At 35.9% G+C, this 16,620-nt stretch overlaps 1 protein-coding gene across 4 annotated transcripts in view; it reads left to right on the forward strand.

The window, feature by feature from the left end:
- LOC129799659 (protein amalgam) overlaps window positions 1-16,620 on the forward strand; it is a 304,732-nt gene that overhangs the window by 6,960 nt on the left and 281,152 nt on the right. For 2 of the 4 annotated variants that reach the window (XM_055843761.1, XM_055843762.1), the window contains exon 1: window positions 9,501-9,643. The exons of the other annotated variants lie outside the window; for them this stretch is intronic. The gene's annotated coding sequence lies outside the window, so the exon portion shown is untranslated. Of the gene's footprint in view, window positions 1-9,500; window positions 9,644-16,620 lie in introns of those variants that run through there. 4 annotated transcript variants of the gene reach the window in all.

The raw sequence follows: 16,620 nt of genomic DNA on the forward strand, positions 1-16,620 counted from the left end.
CAATTCCAACCCCAATTCACAATCCAGAAAAAATTCTTGTATACATTGTAAGAGCAATTCCCATAATGTTAGAAGTTGCCCAACAAGACCCAAATACCTTTGTTTCAAGTGTGGTAAGATCGGCACTATTTATGGACTTTGTCCAGTTTGTAACCCTCAACAGGGGGAACCCAATGCGACCCAGTAGTAGACAGAGAGTCTGAGGTCGCGGAATCTCCAAAAAACCTCTCTATGGATGATTCCAATGACCAAGATCTCATTTCTTTTGTTGATACCATTAATGTAAATTCAAATACAGTGGGAGATTTAATACAATTTGAGTCAGACAATGAGTCCTTAATTTCTGATGATTCTGTCCCTCCCTCAGAGGTAGAATCCTTTATTATATACCCTAACGGGGAAAATCGTCCCTATATTAAAGTTAAAATTTTTGACATTGAGGAGGCTATGGCTTTATTGGACAGTGGAGCGTCTCAGAGTATATTAGGATGTGGTTGCATGAACTTAGTAAAAATTCTAAAATTAGTCCCAAGAACTTCGAATATCGTTGTGCGTGTAGCCGATGGTTCAACTTATTTATCCACCAAAGTAGTCGATTTAATGATAACTTTCAATGGTAGAACAGAATTGATTCCCACCCTATTAGTCCCTGAAATTTCCATACCCTTTACTTTGGGGATGGATTTTTGGCATGCCTTTGGCATACAACCAGTTTTGTTGAATGCACTTTCAACAGTCCCTGATTCCCAGGATAATCAAATTCTGCTCTCCCAGTCAGAACGACTGGAGTTAGAAAAATCCATCAAAAACTTTTTAATCACTACTGAGGACTTTTTCGGTTGCACGGATATTTTAAAGCACACGATAGATACTGGTGACAACCCTCCCGTAAGGAAACCATCTTATCCTGTCCCATATCATCTTCTTCCCGCAGTGGATATTGAAATTCAGAGACTGGTTAGGATGGGGGTACTTCGGGAGGTTTCTTTTTCTCCATGGAACTCACCTCCTAATATTCAAATGAAGAAATCGGGCAAAATTAGAATTTGCATTGATGCTCGAGGTTTAAATAAAGTAACAATAAGAGATGCTTATGCTATTCCAAATCTTGAAAGCATTATTAATCGTATAGAAAGCTCCAAATATCTATCATCCATTGATCTGAGTGACGCATTCTTGCAAATTCCGCTCGATGAAGAATCTCAGATCAAAACTAGTTTCGCTATCCCAGGACGAAAGATGTACTGCTACAGAAGAATGCCTTTTGGCTTAGTAAATAGTCCTATGACGATGGCGAGACTGATGGATATAGTTATTGGATGCGACTTAGAGCCCAATGTCTTTTGTTTTCTGGACGATATCATTGTTCTCACTCAAGATTTTGAATCCCATTTGAAAATTTTAAATGAGGTCGCTGGTCGTTTGAAAAAAGCCAATCTTTCCATCAACCTGGAGAAGTCTAAATTCTGTATGTCAGAGTTAGACTATCTGGGGTACACTTTAAGCACTCAGGGTCTAAGTACAAACGATGGTAAAGTCCAAGCCATCTGCAATATTCCTGTCCCTAAAACACCCAAGGCATTACGTCAGTTTCTCGGTATGGCAGGATGGTTCAGGCGTTTCATCCCAAATTTTGCGAGTATTTCGGCTCCTTTAACCGACCTTTTAAAAGGTAATCCTTTAAGGATTGAATGGTCTCCGGAGGCCGACCGTGGCTTTTCGGAATTGAAGCAGCTCCTTGTATCTGCCCCTATTTTAAAACTTCCCGACTATTCTCAACCCTTCATAGTGCGTGCTGACGCTAGTGATGTTGGGGCGGGGGGAGTCCTTGTTCAGGGAGTAGGTAATGAGGAAGGAGTTATTTGCTATATTTCGCGAAAGTTCACGGCGGCTGAGCAGAAGTACTCTACTACGGAAAAAGAAGCCTTGGCTTGTCTATTTTGTCTTCGAAGGTTTTCGCAGTTCTTGCTTCATACCAAGTTCACTTTGGAGACAGATCATTCTGCACTCCAGTGGATCTTATCCCAGAAGCAAGCCCGTGGTCGTATAGGAAGATGGTTGTTGGAATTTCAGCAATTTGACTTTGACATAGTCCACCGTCCCGGTAAAAGTAACGTGATAGCTGATTTCCTTTCACGGAACGTTAATACCATTTCGACCCGGGAAGATAAATGGTATGCGTCCCTATATGACCAAGTCTCGAAATCCCCGAGCAGCCTTCCGGAGTATAAATTAGAAGACGGCCGGCTTTACAAGTATATCCGCTATAAAACTCCTTTAGGAACTTATAGTTTTAGGTGGAGATGCTGTGTCCCTAAGGGTGAACGTCAGGCCATTTTGCAGAAATACCATGATGATCCCACTTCGGCACATTTCGGGTTCTTTAAAACCTTCCGCAGAATTACGGAATATTTTTATTGGTCTTGCCTTCGCACAGACGTGCGCAATTATATCCGTAAATGCGAAACTTGTAAGAAATCTAAGGCCCCGAATTATGATTTAACACCTCCGATGGGTAATCATGTAGTTGCATCACGTCCCTGGGAACATCTATCAGCCGATTTTATCGGACCTTTAGTACCTAGTACTATGGGCCATCGCTTTATCTTGGTCTTGATCGACAAGCTGACCAAGTATGTCCTTTTATATCCTCTTAGAAATTCTACTGCAAACTCTGTTATCAAAATTTTGTCTCAAAATGTCTTCCCACAGTTCGGAGTCCCTCGTGTCCTTCTGACCGATAATGGTAGTAGTTTCAAATCCGCTCAACTTCAGTCCTTTTTGAGAAATCTCGGTGTTGCCCAATGGTTTACCTCAGGGTATACCCCACAAGCCAATCCTACTGAGAGAGCAAATAGGACTATTGTTACTGCTATCAGGTCGTATATAGGGTCTAAACACACAAATTGGCCAAAATATTTAGCCGAAATAGGGATGGCTATGCGATCCTCGGTACACGACACTACACAATTTTCTCCGTATTATTTAAATTTTGGGCAAAATATGATTTCACATGGGGATGAGTATACGCATTCCGATGCTAATACGATTCCATCGATCGAAGAGAGGATAAAGGAGTTAAAATTGGCCAGACAGAAGGCCATGGATAGGTCGAAGAAATGCCATGAGTCGTCTAAAAAGCGATACGATTTACGTAAGAAGCCGGGTAGATTTTCCGTGGGTGACGTGGTCTACAGGCGATCCTTTGTGTTGTCTGATGCCAATAAAAAGATTCAGGCGAAATTTTGTCCATGGGTGAAGAGCAAGGTGTTGTCCGTTCACGGACAAACTTACGAGTTGGAAGACCTGAACACTCATCGCAAGGCAGTATTCCACCGTAAGGACATCAAGCCAGGTTAAGGGATTTTTGCCAGCAGGACGGATTATTTTTTTGGCAACAATATCGGCATCGTCACTGGAACTTTCTTTTGTATCTAACGTAACTTGATTTTTGTACGGGTGTATGAGCGGGTAACGTAGAGAGACCATATTATTAATTTTATTTAATTTTTATTTCTTGTGAACGGAGAAATTCATAAGTAGGCCATCGTTCATTATGGATAGACCTAAATTAAAATTATGGTCGTTCGCCTTTAGGTGTTCATTTTGATCGAGATGATTGATACAGATATAGCCCAGCCTTATGCTGAAGCGAACTATGTTCGGCTATTTCAATCATCAAACTGTTATCCCCTTTTAAGACACATTGCTAGCAGTGTCCCTTGGGAATTTAAAGTGAGTAGCACTTCTTGCTGTTACTAGTATTTTGATTCGGTATTTCGTCAAGACGACAAAACCAATCAATTTTTATTGGCCAACACTTTAATTATTTTTCTCCTTCGTCAGTTTTGACGTCACATATAATTTCGGACACCTTAATTCGATTATCTATTTTATTTTACTTTTTTTTCGATTGGGATGCACTGAATTTGGTCGCGATTTGTTTCCCATTTCTCTGCAGTTAGAGGCAGCCACATTTTTCTGATCGGGATGTAGTTTCTCGAGTAAAATTTTATCATGTTCAATATTCGAGGCAATAGGGCAGTGTCGGTGGAAAAAGGGGTTTTCTCTTTGCCCTTCAGGATTTCTCTTTCCCCAACATTGTAATTCGGCTGAGACTCTCCTTCCCGCTTCTACATTTTTACGCGGAATGCTCTTCAGCGGAATAGCTGAAATCCTGATCGGATTATAATGGTGCTGAGGCGGGAGATTTGGGGGGATAAAATCGTGACCATTCGTGTAGAGTAATTCCCTATTAGATCATGTATATTAATGATCCGCCTTGGTGATCGAAATGGGGTGGTCCTTAGTAATAATATCTTATTCTTTTGAAAGTAGTTACACACACTTTAAACTTATAGTTAAGTTATTTCGCTGGCGCTAATAATTAGGTCGGCCTATCGATGCGAAATCCTTAACATTTTTGACTTATAACTATTAATTCTAAATTTTACTTTTTTCTCTCGAAATTGTTACTCTCTAATACTACTCATTTTGTTTTGCTCTACTACTTATTAATTGTTATTGTTATTAATGAGATTTGTTATATTTTGTTTTTTTTTGAGATTGTGGCTTATTGCCCCCTGGGGGGTTCGAAATCTTTTTTTTTTCTCTTTTTTTTTGGTGACCCCGGGGTGTGTGTTGCGAGCGCAACATATTTAAATTTAAAACTGTGGAGTGTGTTGCCCTGCTGAGGCGACGAGGGCGCTAGCGACGAGGAGAGGAGGTAGAAAAATCAGTAGCAGCTGATAAGAAAAAGAGCGCCAATCGGCCTCTTGCACCACTGACCGCCGAGGAGGCAACATCAATCACCTCGCCCATCTCCACCAGCCCAATCCCCAGCAGCAACACCATCATCACCACCAAGCATTGAAGCTACTGAAGCCACCGGGAGCCCCCAAGAACACCAAGCCCAGTGCTGAGCTTTCCGGAGTAACCTCTGCTACATCCACCTCTCCCAAATTCCCATCTCAACCTCCGTGGGAGTGTTCTCACCGGAGAACACAGGGGAGTGTGGGACATAGTCCTTGCCCCGAACGTGGGAACTGAAGGAAGGAAGGAACGGAGGGAATAGAAGAGAGGAAAAATAGGAATAACACGGAGTGAAGGGATGTAGGAGAAAAATTGGAGGAATAAAAGATTTTTCCCAACAACTACTGTACCCTAACAGCGATGATGTGGCGAATTGAATAAATTAATTATTTTGTCCGTTTTGCTTTTTTTTTAAGGAATAGAGACTTTTGATCAGTAAGTTAGCAGTTTTATCAATAAGTAACGTAAAAACAACATTGATTAGAAATCAGATGAGACCCATTAGACCTAAGATATCATACACAGAAAAAAATATTTTGTAAATTTGTTCGTAAATGTTTGTGAAATCCTATGGAGGACTTACGAAATGCTCGTGAATCGTATAACCCACAAATAAATCCGTAAAATTTTGTACTTTTTTCACAAACATTGTTCGTAAAATGATCATTTGACGAACATTTTTTGTACTTTTACAAACATTTGTTCGTAAATGTTCGTAAACACACAAAAAATGTTCGTAAAATTTTGTCATTTGTTCGTAAATTTTTGCCAGACAAACAAAAATTTACGAACAAATACGAACAAATAACAAAATTTTACGAACATTTTTTTGCCAGACAAACAAAAATTTACGAACAAATGACTAAATTTTACGAACGTTTTTTTGTGTGATCACGAACATTTACGAACAAATGTTTGTAAAAGTACAAAAAATGTTCGTCAAATGATCATTTTACGAACAATGTTTGTGAAAAAGTACAAAATTTTACGAATTTGTTTGTGGGTTATATGATTTACGAGCATTTCGTAAGTCCTCCATAGCATTTCACAAACATTTATGAACAAATTTACAAAATATTTTTTTCTGTGTAGGGTCATATCTTTTAAATTTTACATGATTTACTTATGAAATTTCGTTTACTGATTTTGCTTAGATACGATAATACTACATGCTACTCCAAATCCGTCACTGCTAAATGGTAAACTTATTTCTATTTCATTGAAAATCTTATTGTGAGCCAACTCTAATATTAAGGTAAGGCATCTGTCTTATCCTTCAAGTCAGACTAGTGATCTTGTAGGTTTATCTAGAGAAAGCGACTATAGGATCTTGAGGTGATCCCCAATAAGTCAGCTCGAGGCCTATTAACATTATATTCAGTTTTCTCGACCATATTTTACTGCTAAAACTGCACAGAGGGAGCAGTATACGTACATAAATCCTCGATTTTAAGTTATATCTATTTCGCCTCCTTACCTGTTAGGGGGCTTAGGGGGTCATACTTTGGCAAAATTTTGAAAATCTGAAGTTTTGAGATTTTTGACGTCATGCTGTTTGTCCTCCTGTCAGTCACTCCGTCTATCCGTTCGGCCGTTACCATGTCTGTAGATCAAGCAGTGAGAGATCGAGGAAGGAGACTTGAAATCTTCGAAGGATCAACCCATCATAACTCGATCCAAATACCGTTAACATGCCTCATATTTCCCCCCATCTTTCCTTATTCCTTTAAAATCATCTTTTATGGGATTACTCAAAAACGGGTCTTGTGATTGCGCAGGCGAATATTTCGTTCATATACGAAAATGCCGATGAATCATTCCTAATAACGGTTTTCAAAATTAAAGGTTTTCAAAATCAAAATGAAGGATTAAAAAGGATTTAAAGAAAGCATTCCCCAATTAAATGGTATCACATTTGGATGTGTTGAAAGGTCCTCGAATTTCTAATAAGTCTGAAACAGTTTAAATCGGTTTTGAACCGGTAATAAACCGATTATCAACCGATAAGTAATTTTATCTGAACATCAATTGTATTACTACACTCAATCCCGGTATTATGCACATTTTCGGGACCGAAAAAATGTGCGAATTGGCATTACGCATCGAAAAAATTTGCATACCCGCAGGGGCTTTCTTTTCAGTAAATCGGCCGTAGAACGAGTTTCGCGCGCAGTAAATGTAGTCAAAACAAAAAGTAGGCAAAATCCCGATAGCCAAAATCCTGAAAACCAAAATCCCGAAAGGGCCAAAATCCCGAAAGCCAAAATCCCGAACTCTTAAAAGTCTCATAGCTACTCCCACGATTGTACCCGCGTGCTGGAGACAAAGTGAAATCTTCTTTGTCTTAGGAAATTATTCTAAACATTTTCCTCCATATAATTTCATCCCTTTCAGGATTTTGAAAATTCGGGATTTTGGCTTTCGGGATTTTGACCTTTTCGGGATTTTGGCGTTCGGGAATTAATTCAGACGATGTGTCTGAATAAATTTCAGGAACTTGTCTTGGAGCGCCTTAGGATCGACCCCGAAGATCTTCATGAAGTGGCAGAGGATTGATAGGCGTGGATTATTAACCTAAGTGGTCTAGGCCCGTGATTCCGACAGGGATAAGCGGTTGAAAATGAATTAATGAATTTTGAGTTATCCGCGCCTTAATGGATCGTTCTGTAGGTTTTTTTAGTTCTCAACATTTTATTTTTTTATTTTGAAACGTGATGGTGTTTGTTCATACTTACTAGCTTTAATACCTCTCTTTATTGGATGAGGAAGATTAAAAAAAAAGCTAGTTATATTACTTGCATTTTATTGGACACATTAAATAAATTTGAATATTTTGACGAAATTGCCAACAAGTGTTCCCTGCCTTATAGTTATTGCTTATACATTACCGCGATAAAGTAATATTAGAGTAAGGAAGAGTAGTAGCTCGTATGCATGACTTAAGAAAGATATATAGGTACGTTTTTGATAGTAAAATTATTTATGGATTATGCTATAAAATTTTAAAACAAAAAAAAACACATAAACGTAAAAAAGAACATAATTGGCTTGAATGCAGTTTGTACTTAGTTAATGTTGAGCTTAGTAAAAACTACCCCAACCCGCCTTATTGTTACTTTCTACTAATTGCGCTCGCTTTTTCTCCTTAAATCTTCTAATATCGTACTTGTGATGTAGTTTCCCATCCTTCCTTATTTTACTTAATTAGCTTGATCGGTAGAAATTTACTCAACTGAAAGATGTTTTAGATTACTTGGAAAAACCTAATCTATATTCATAATACAATATTTTGCATAATAGGGTAGAGTCATCCCTTTTCGCCATGTAAGCACTTTTTCGCCACCTAATATAAAACAACTAATTTAAGGCATTTAAGAATAAGTAGCATTTCAACACTCATAATGTTCTGATCTAATATCCCAATACGTTATTACGTCTCTTAATTAATTAAAATTCGTTTTAAAACAGGTGGCGAAAAGTGCTGAAAGAAGCATAATTGGGGAAAATTCATATTTTTCAATGAGATTCTCTAAAATTATCGAGACGTATCCTAGATATATAGATAGATATTGCTTCAAAGTATCTTTATACGAAAATTCATTTTAGTCTGACAAAAAAATCACACCATACGAGGCCCCTAAAGCTTAATGGTGGCAGAAAGTACTGACTCTACCCTAATTATACATCTTTTCCAATTTAATTAAAATAACAGCTTTATTTTGTGTAGCTACAACATTATATTCAAGGGTTATAAATTCAATTTTGATACACTGTGAAAACAGGGAAAATTGCAAAATTTTAATCGAAAATGGTCTATTATAAACAAGTGACATATTAATTAAAAATTGCACCCTCATTTTGTGTTAATAGATTCTTTTCCTATGGTGTCTCATGAAAGAGTTATCAATGAATTTAAACTGGGCCACACGGTGAAATTTATTTTGGTTCTTCTCAATGAATTTAATGCTGCAGAAGTGGATACTCTTTTTATATGGCTTTTTCTCTGGAAAATATCAATATTTTTTTTTCGCGTCAGTGTCGCTTGGTGAGAATTGGTAGATGGGTCATTTTTTTTCTGGCGAGAAAAACTATAACATGGCGAACCACTAGAGGATGATAATCCAATTATCCAATTGTGATGTGATATTTTGGGTCCAGTTGCGGAAGTGCCGGAATAGAGAGAAGCTATATCTTTGTGCGCGCTTTTCGCGGGAAAATGCTAATTCAATGGAGAGTTGTGTGCGCCAAGAGAACGGCGCTACACCTGGCCGATGGGGCTAGTGACCGTGGGAAAGTGCGGTGGTCATTTAGGGGCAGAGAGTTGCTCAATTGATGAAGTGGCGTCGATGAATCGATGGGGTGTTTATGGATCCTACCCTCTCCCCTGAGATTGTTTTTGCGGCCGAGGATAAAAGAAATCATCGTGGATGTCGAGACGAAGGGACGTAAACGTGCTTCTAGCCTGGGAGGTGCTGCAAGACTGAGACTCAACCCTCGAACCTACCTCAATTTTGCCCAAGAGAGAGCGAATTGTTGCTACCCCTATTTGTGGTGAATTGTACAAGCACAAATTCACCATTCTTGAAGGGTGTATTGAGACCATGGGAGAGAGACAGAGAGCATTAAAATGTTAGGGGAAGTTGAGAGTAGCTCAAGTACGCAGCCCATGATGTTTCCGAGGCAGATTCAGTCGACGTCGGTCTGTTAAGCGAGTATTACGTATCTCTGTTCGCTGTATTTAATTCGCGAGAGTAGCGATCAAAGTTAATCCTAAAGTGAATAAAACGTGAAATCTAATCTTAATTTGTCCATTGGTGTCTCAAGATATCAAGTAATTAGACTTCATGTGTCAATGTCCTTAAAACTTCAAGTCAAAGAATTTGCCCAACATTTTCTCCTGGTTCTTGCCACTTAAGACTGATGCCTGTGGGAAAATTGAAAAAGTTCTTCTAACAGCAATTTCCTCAAGCTATGCGAGGGCATTAATTAAATTTTATGCACTTTGTCAATTCGTGGGTGAGGAAAAAAACCTACAAACACTTTAGAGTCTTTCCGGGGGAAGGGAACTTACAAAAGTACGAAGGCGGTACATTAAACAGCAAGAAGTGATGGAATTAAATAGAAATTAACCCTTTTTCTTTATTATACACATAATTAACCCGGAAATTGTAACTAAAGAGAAAGAGTGCTTCGGCCCCCGCCAAAAAACCGGGAGCTTTTTACGAGTGAAAGTTTAAAGCGTTGGCGAATAGCGCGCAGAGCAGAGGATACTTCTTGGGTGGAAAGTTCGATGATGCTTCAGAAGAGGATTCCAAACATTTTATTTTATTCCTTTTGCGAATGTTTTGCATTTCTCAGACTTCTTGTTGAGGGTGAATTCTTTAGAAATGTTAGGGTTAGGCGAGTGAAGTTAAATTGGCTCGCCTCCCAGTAGTGTTGAGATAAGTGGATAAAGCATAAGGCAGTTACGATGATACTGTTAGTCAATTTTGAAAATCCAAGTGATACGTGCAGCAATTCAATTTTTTTCTCCAAACAGAACAATCTTCGTCTTGACTTACATCTTGAAAAAAAATAAAACAAAAAATACACTTAATTTTATAAAACCAAATACGCGACTAGGATTTGAAATATTAAAATATTTCTTTATAGAATAGAAAAAAATAGGATATACAAGAATAAATATTGTGGAGACCGGTGCTTATTTAGCTAAAAATAAAAGGAAAATGAAATTTTGTTTAAGTATAATTTCTGAACTTTCAGATTAGACTGATAAATATTTCAGCAAATAAGGGAATGTCTTCTTAGTACATCTCCTAAAGTCAACTGCTCTTATCTAGTGGCAGATAGTTAGAAGTGTTGAAAATAAAATGAAGATTTTATATTTACACACGGAAGTGACGAAAATATTAAACCTTCATTCATATTTTGATAAAGTTGTGGTTCGCTTGATACTTTTTCAAAAAAAGAAACTATGAAATTCTATTATCTTTCTTTATCTCTGGCTAATTTTCGCTCAGCTTCCCATTACATTTAAAAAGAAAACATCTGAAGATTTTTTTTATTGACGGTCTCCGAAGACCGGAAGTCAATATCTTTTCTATTTAAGCTCAAAAATAGCATCAAGTTAAAAAAAAAGATTATATATTCTTCTTTCTCTTTGAGTTCGAGAAGTAAAAAATGCTCTTTGAAAAAATAAACAAACAACGGACATTTCTGAGCTATACATTTTTTATTTTACTTACTCCAATCTTTTCGTTGGTTTCAAAGTTGTCCCTAATACTCCTTTCCAATTCCCTATGATTTCCTAAAAAAAAAAATCACCTAATGACTTCTTCAACAAGTAAAGTAAGTGGCGTAATGTTAAGCACTTATAGTCAATTTTTAACTAACGACCTCTTTATTTTCCAATTTAATCATCTTTAGATATTGTTATTTGAAAGTTTCGGTGAATTTTGAAACAGTTGTTTTCCACTCAACAAATTCTACAAAGGGTAAATTTGCCTGAATGTGTTTGAGTAAGATACTTACACAAAAGTGCCATGAAAGTTTAAGTGATCTCAATGAAAGTGCTTCTTCTATGTGGAATATTCTTCGTTCCAGCAATTACACCGAATGGGAAGTGTTCCTTCTTGAAAATTTTACCACATTTCCAATACAATCAATAGATAGCTTTTATTTCTTACTGTCTCTCTTTGTCTTCTTTGTGGGGCATACTACATTTAATGAGGTTACGTATATTATTAGCGGGAACTAAATCATTAAGTTTTAATATACTTTGGTATTGCTTATTATTTTTAATGTTTCTCTGTTTATTGCAAGAGGCAGGTATTGCAGCCGGAAATTATGTTCAGATATTGAAGGTTTTCCTTATATGTAAATTGGGGGAGTATCCAAGAATTCCCGTAAAGAAGCATAAAAAAATATGAATTTATAAAAAAAATATGTTTCTATTGTGAAATAGTCTTTTAAATATGTGAAAATGCTTCTAAAAGCTTCTTTGCTATTTCTGCTTATCCAGTATGAGATCATGTGTGTTTACAGTTCCTTTATAATAAAAAATGAAATGCTCATAAGAGGAATTATAACGTAATTACTGTATGAATAATTAAGTCTGATTCAATAAATCGATAACAATTTCGTTCAATGGGAATAGCAAATGCAGTGAGTGAAATCTGGACTTATACGAAAATGAAACTTATTTTCTGAAAAATATCAATTCTTTAAAAAAAATGGAAAGACTTTAGAAGATGTTGTAGAATAGTGGCATCATTTAAGGGGGTTACCTGATTCAAGAGACTGAAAATGAGCTTTTTCTCACAGCCTATTTTTGACAGGATAATGAGTGGTTCATTAGAGCGCCTTATCGTAGCCCTCCTTAATTGGCGGTAAATGTGCATCTCGTAATTTTCGTGTGATCAAGGTGAAAAAATTGGAAAAATCATTAAATTGAAACATTTTTTTGGATTTAAAAAAACATATTTTGGAATAAAATATTCACTTTTACATGCTGTAAAAAATTTACAAAGCTATTTTCTTTAAATAACTATTTAGGTTTAACCGTTTAACTATAAGCTATTTCATATTTAAAGAGAATAATGGCCGCTACACACTAGAGAAATTTATGTCCATATTGAAGAGTTTTTCTTACAGTAGCGTAGGGATTGTACATAATATGGACATAAATTTCCCTAGTGTGTAGAGGCCATCAAGAAAGCACTGTCAAATATTACACTGGTAAAAATAAAAGGATCAAATTGATCCAAATTTGATCCTTTTGCAAAGAATGGATCAAATTTCAAACACTCGATGCACATTTATCATAACAGAACATGTTAATTTTATCCATCCTTTTCAAAAGGGTGGAGCATACATTCTTTACAAAAAGGTGTATCATACATCCTTTGCAAATGGATCAAATTGGATCAATTTGATCCTTTTATTTTTACCAATGTACATTGTTGAAGGAAATCGTTTGCACTGCAGTTGATACTAATGTAAAAATTCATTAAAAAATGAAGGTTTTGACTAAAATTGTTGCCAATGTATATAGAGTTCTCTACCTGCCAATTCCATAAAATCATAAAAATGAGAAATGAAGTAAACAGGAGCGTACGCGCTTCAAAGTTTTCATTATTCACCCGACCGCTAGCAAATCCGCTTGGCGCTCCTTTATTTCCGTTTTTTTTTGTGTTTTTATTCTTACTTAGTTCAGGAAATCCCCTTCAGTGGCTAAAGAGACAAAATAACTTTCTATTGTAAGGGCCTCGACAGACCTGAGGATTAGCCGAGAGACGGCTTAGCGTAATTTTATTAGAAATGATCGTCAAACTACATTTCTATCATTTTCCACTAAGTCGTCTCTCGGCTTAAGTCGTAAGTGTGTCTAGGGAATAAGCCTGAAAGGGGCTCACCTAAATTTTATTACACAAAGGGAAATTGGGGAACTGAAGGTGCCACCCATTTTTCAACTTCCTCGTAGTGAACTGTACACGGCGACTGATACTTACTCACTAAAGTACTAAGGGAAAGCGCGCTATCTGCGGTCGACTCAAGATCCGGATAACTCAATTTTTTGCTTTGTTCTTAATGGATTTCACTCATAGCTCTTTTCTGGAAATTTGACTAGCTTTTAAACATTGTAGTAGCTTTGGAGACATTGGACTAGCTATTAAAATATAATATTATAAATAAACCAAATGCATTTAATACACATTGAAAAAATAAAATTTTTCGAAGTTTGAGTCGTTCGTAGGTAACGCGTTTTCTCCTTGTGATAATTGCTACAGCAACAAGAGCAGCATATTATTACCTTAGGGTCTTTACACATTTAAGCCATTTTCGAAAAAAAAAACTGCATTTTTGACAAAATTTGGACGTTTCCATCGACATCATTTTAGGCAACTTCCTTAAAAAGCAACTCTTGACGAAAAGGTTTATTTCTTTATATAAATTCTGGGAATGCTAACGAAAATTCACAAAGAAGTTTTTGAATTTGTTTACATATAGTCTCTCCGATAACATCTACCCCTTGAGTTTGCATATAAGGTACTAGGGTGGAATCACCACTTCTCATCATTTCCCCACTTTTTGCGACTTATATTGAAATTGCTATTTTTCGCGATTTGTGACATAAATGAGCCGCAAAGTTCTTTGTATTTTTACTGTTGCTACGTATAGAGTCGAAAAATAATTATTATTCTTTTTGGATTTACGATTTTGAATATTTTTTAGAGTAATTATTTTAAGCAAGTGCATCGAATCCAATATTTCTTACCAAATATACTAAGTGTCATCAAATATTCATCAAGCGAAAAATACCTTTTTGGATAAATAATTTGTCTATTGAATATTCATTTACACTTGTGAAATACATAAAATTTGTATTTAGTGAATTAATATTTCATTTTATATTATTTTTATATAAAAATGAGGTATGGCGAAAAGTGGTTATCTTCTGGAATTGATTTCACCACCTGTCGCCATCTATTTTTAATAGGCGACGCTAACTTCACTTCGTAGATTCTCAGTTGTCAAATCTGCATTGTTTACTTTTTTGCAATAGACCTATAATTTGATTTCTTAAATAAAATTGAAGGAAAATCGTTTAAAATGAGTAATAATAAGGTGATCATGAGGTAAAAGAAATGCTGAATGTATTCTTTTTATAACATTGCCTAAAATAGTCGACCTTTTAATGTGGGTGGCGAGAACTGGTTACAAAACTGGCGAAAAGTGGTGAAAAGTGGCAGCGAAGTGGTTATTTTTGCATTGTTGATAAAAATCAGGTTTTTAGGTAGCCCAGAGTTACATTCTAGGACTATTATTTTCACGAATCTAGAGCCAATACATCTAAGTAATTTTTTGTCAAATTTGAGTTATCTTGTAATAAGAGTTCAAAAGTTATAATAAAATTAATTCCTCTTTTTCCTAAACATGGCGATAAGCGGTTACTCCACCCTACAATTTTAGCTTTTAACTCTTTCTCAACTGACTAAAAAAGTCAATGCTTAATTTATTGCCTGGATAAGATTATTCCACCTGTATGACAAAAAGTAGGGCAAAATGTTCAAAGTCTTGCCATAAAAATATTTTATTAGAGTATATTTTTGTTTTCTGTATGATCCTCGATTTATTCATTTTTTTCACAATTTGTTTCTCTATATTTGTAAATTTTCATATTTATATTTTTTTTTCAATTTGTTGGAAAAAATTTAAGTAAAACTCTCCGGATAAATTGTGGATTTCATGCTTAGGGGGAACTGGGGCAGTAGTAATCTGGGGTAGTTGTAAACACTGTGATTTTTTTCAATAATTTTAAGACTCCAGAGGATAAAACCGATAAGCATTCATAGATACCATGGGGATGTATGTCCACAGATAAATTGGTCAATAAAATCCTAATATACTTTAAAAATAAAAATCATTTTCCTGAAAATGTTGATATTTCGATTATTTTGATCATTTGGATTTCCACCTGGAAATTAAAAATTGTGTAAAATAATCGAAATGTAGCAACACCAGTTCTTTCCTACATCTTTTAGGATTATATTAATGCATTTACTAGAGAAATTGAGATTCTCATTATTTCAAAAGAATTAATAATTGGTCAGAAAACAGCATTTGGGGTAGATGTAATCAGGCAATTTCAATTTCACAAAATGAGTAGGTAAAAGAGCGGGAAATTGACCTTCATGCGAAATATCTATAATTCATAGATTACGAAAAAAATTGGTGGCGCTGTGTTCAATAAAAAGTCACATGATGTCAAAATATGGGGAAAATCCATTGAAAAATGTCTTTGATATGCATGCTTTTAGTTTTTTTTTGCTATTTTAATTATTCTTTGTAAAAAGTGTCGTGATTTTTTGAAAAATATACAGTCTTTATATATCTCTTAAGTAATTAAAATAATCGAGAGTGGTGCAAAGTTAATTTCAAGGGTGGGAAAAAAGGTGTTTACATCCTCCCCAGAAAGTGGTTACTTCTACCCCAGGTATTTTGTGAAAAGAGAAAAATGCACAGGGACACAAATTTTATTTTTATGGAAAACTCAATTGTTTTCCAGCATCCGCATTTCCCTCGACGAATTGCCTATACCCAAGGGTAAAACATGAGCTAAGAAATATTTTCCAAAAAATCACGGTGTCCTTGGAAAATCACCTCAAATTCGCATGTATCGAAAATGATTACATGTGCCCCAGTCTCCCCTAATTATCAATAACTCGACCTATGTTTTTGTGCCAATTGAAGAATTTAAAGGCACATAAAAAAGGAAAATGCAGAAATAGAATACAGTATTTTAGGGCCCAAATTGACTCAGGGGCTGATCCGCGAGAATATCTAGCCTAAAAAATTTGGCAGTATAAATTTTCTGAATCTGTCATGTACAGAGAGGTCACGATCATCGATTAGAGGTCCTTTATGCATAAATCGATTTGTCAAAATATAAGTCGAATAAGTCAATTTTTAGCAAAATTCTTTTCTTTTTCGGTTTTAGAGTACTCCTTGACACCCTCTACCTTCCATGTGAACATTATACCAGAAAGTTAATTATTCCCAAAGTTATAGGGGTTTCAAATCTCAAAAATCCTATACTCAGTATATAAAATTTGAGTTTGAAACCGCTCTTCTGTAAAGTTGGGCATTCACGACTTATTCGTTTTGTATTCTGAGCCGTCGAAATTTCCTTTACTTAATCCTTTACTACCAACTTTTGTAGACTAGCTATTCTCAAGGATCAACCTGAGTCTATTGGGGCCCTTAGAAAAATATTCTTTGAGCCTTTTTATAAAAAATAATCATGGA

This window comes from Phlebotomus papatasi, chromosome 1, assembly GCF_024763615.1.
Source record: "Phlebotomus papatasi isolate M1 chromosome 1, Ppap_2.1, whole genome shotgun sequence".
NCBI lineage: Eukaryota > Metazoa > Arthropoda > Insecta > Diptera > Psychodidae > Phlebotomus > Phlebotomus papatasi.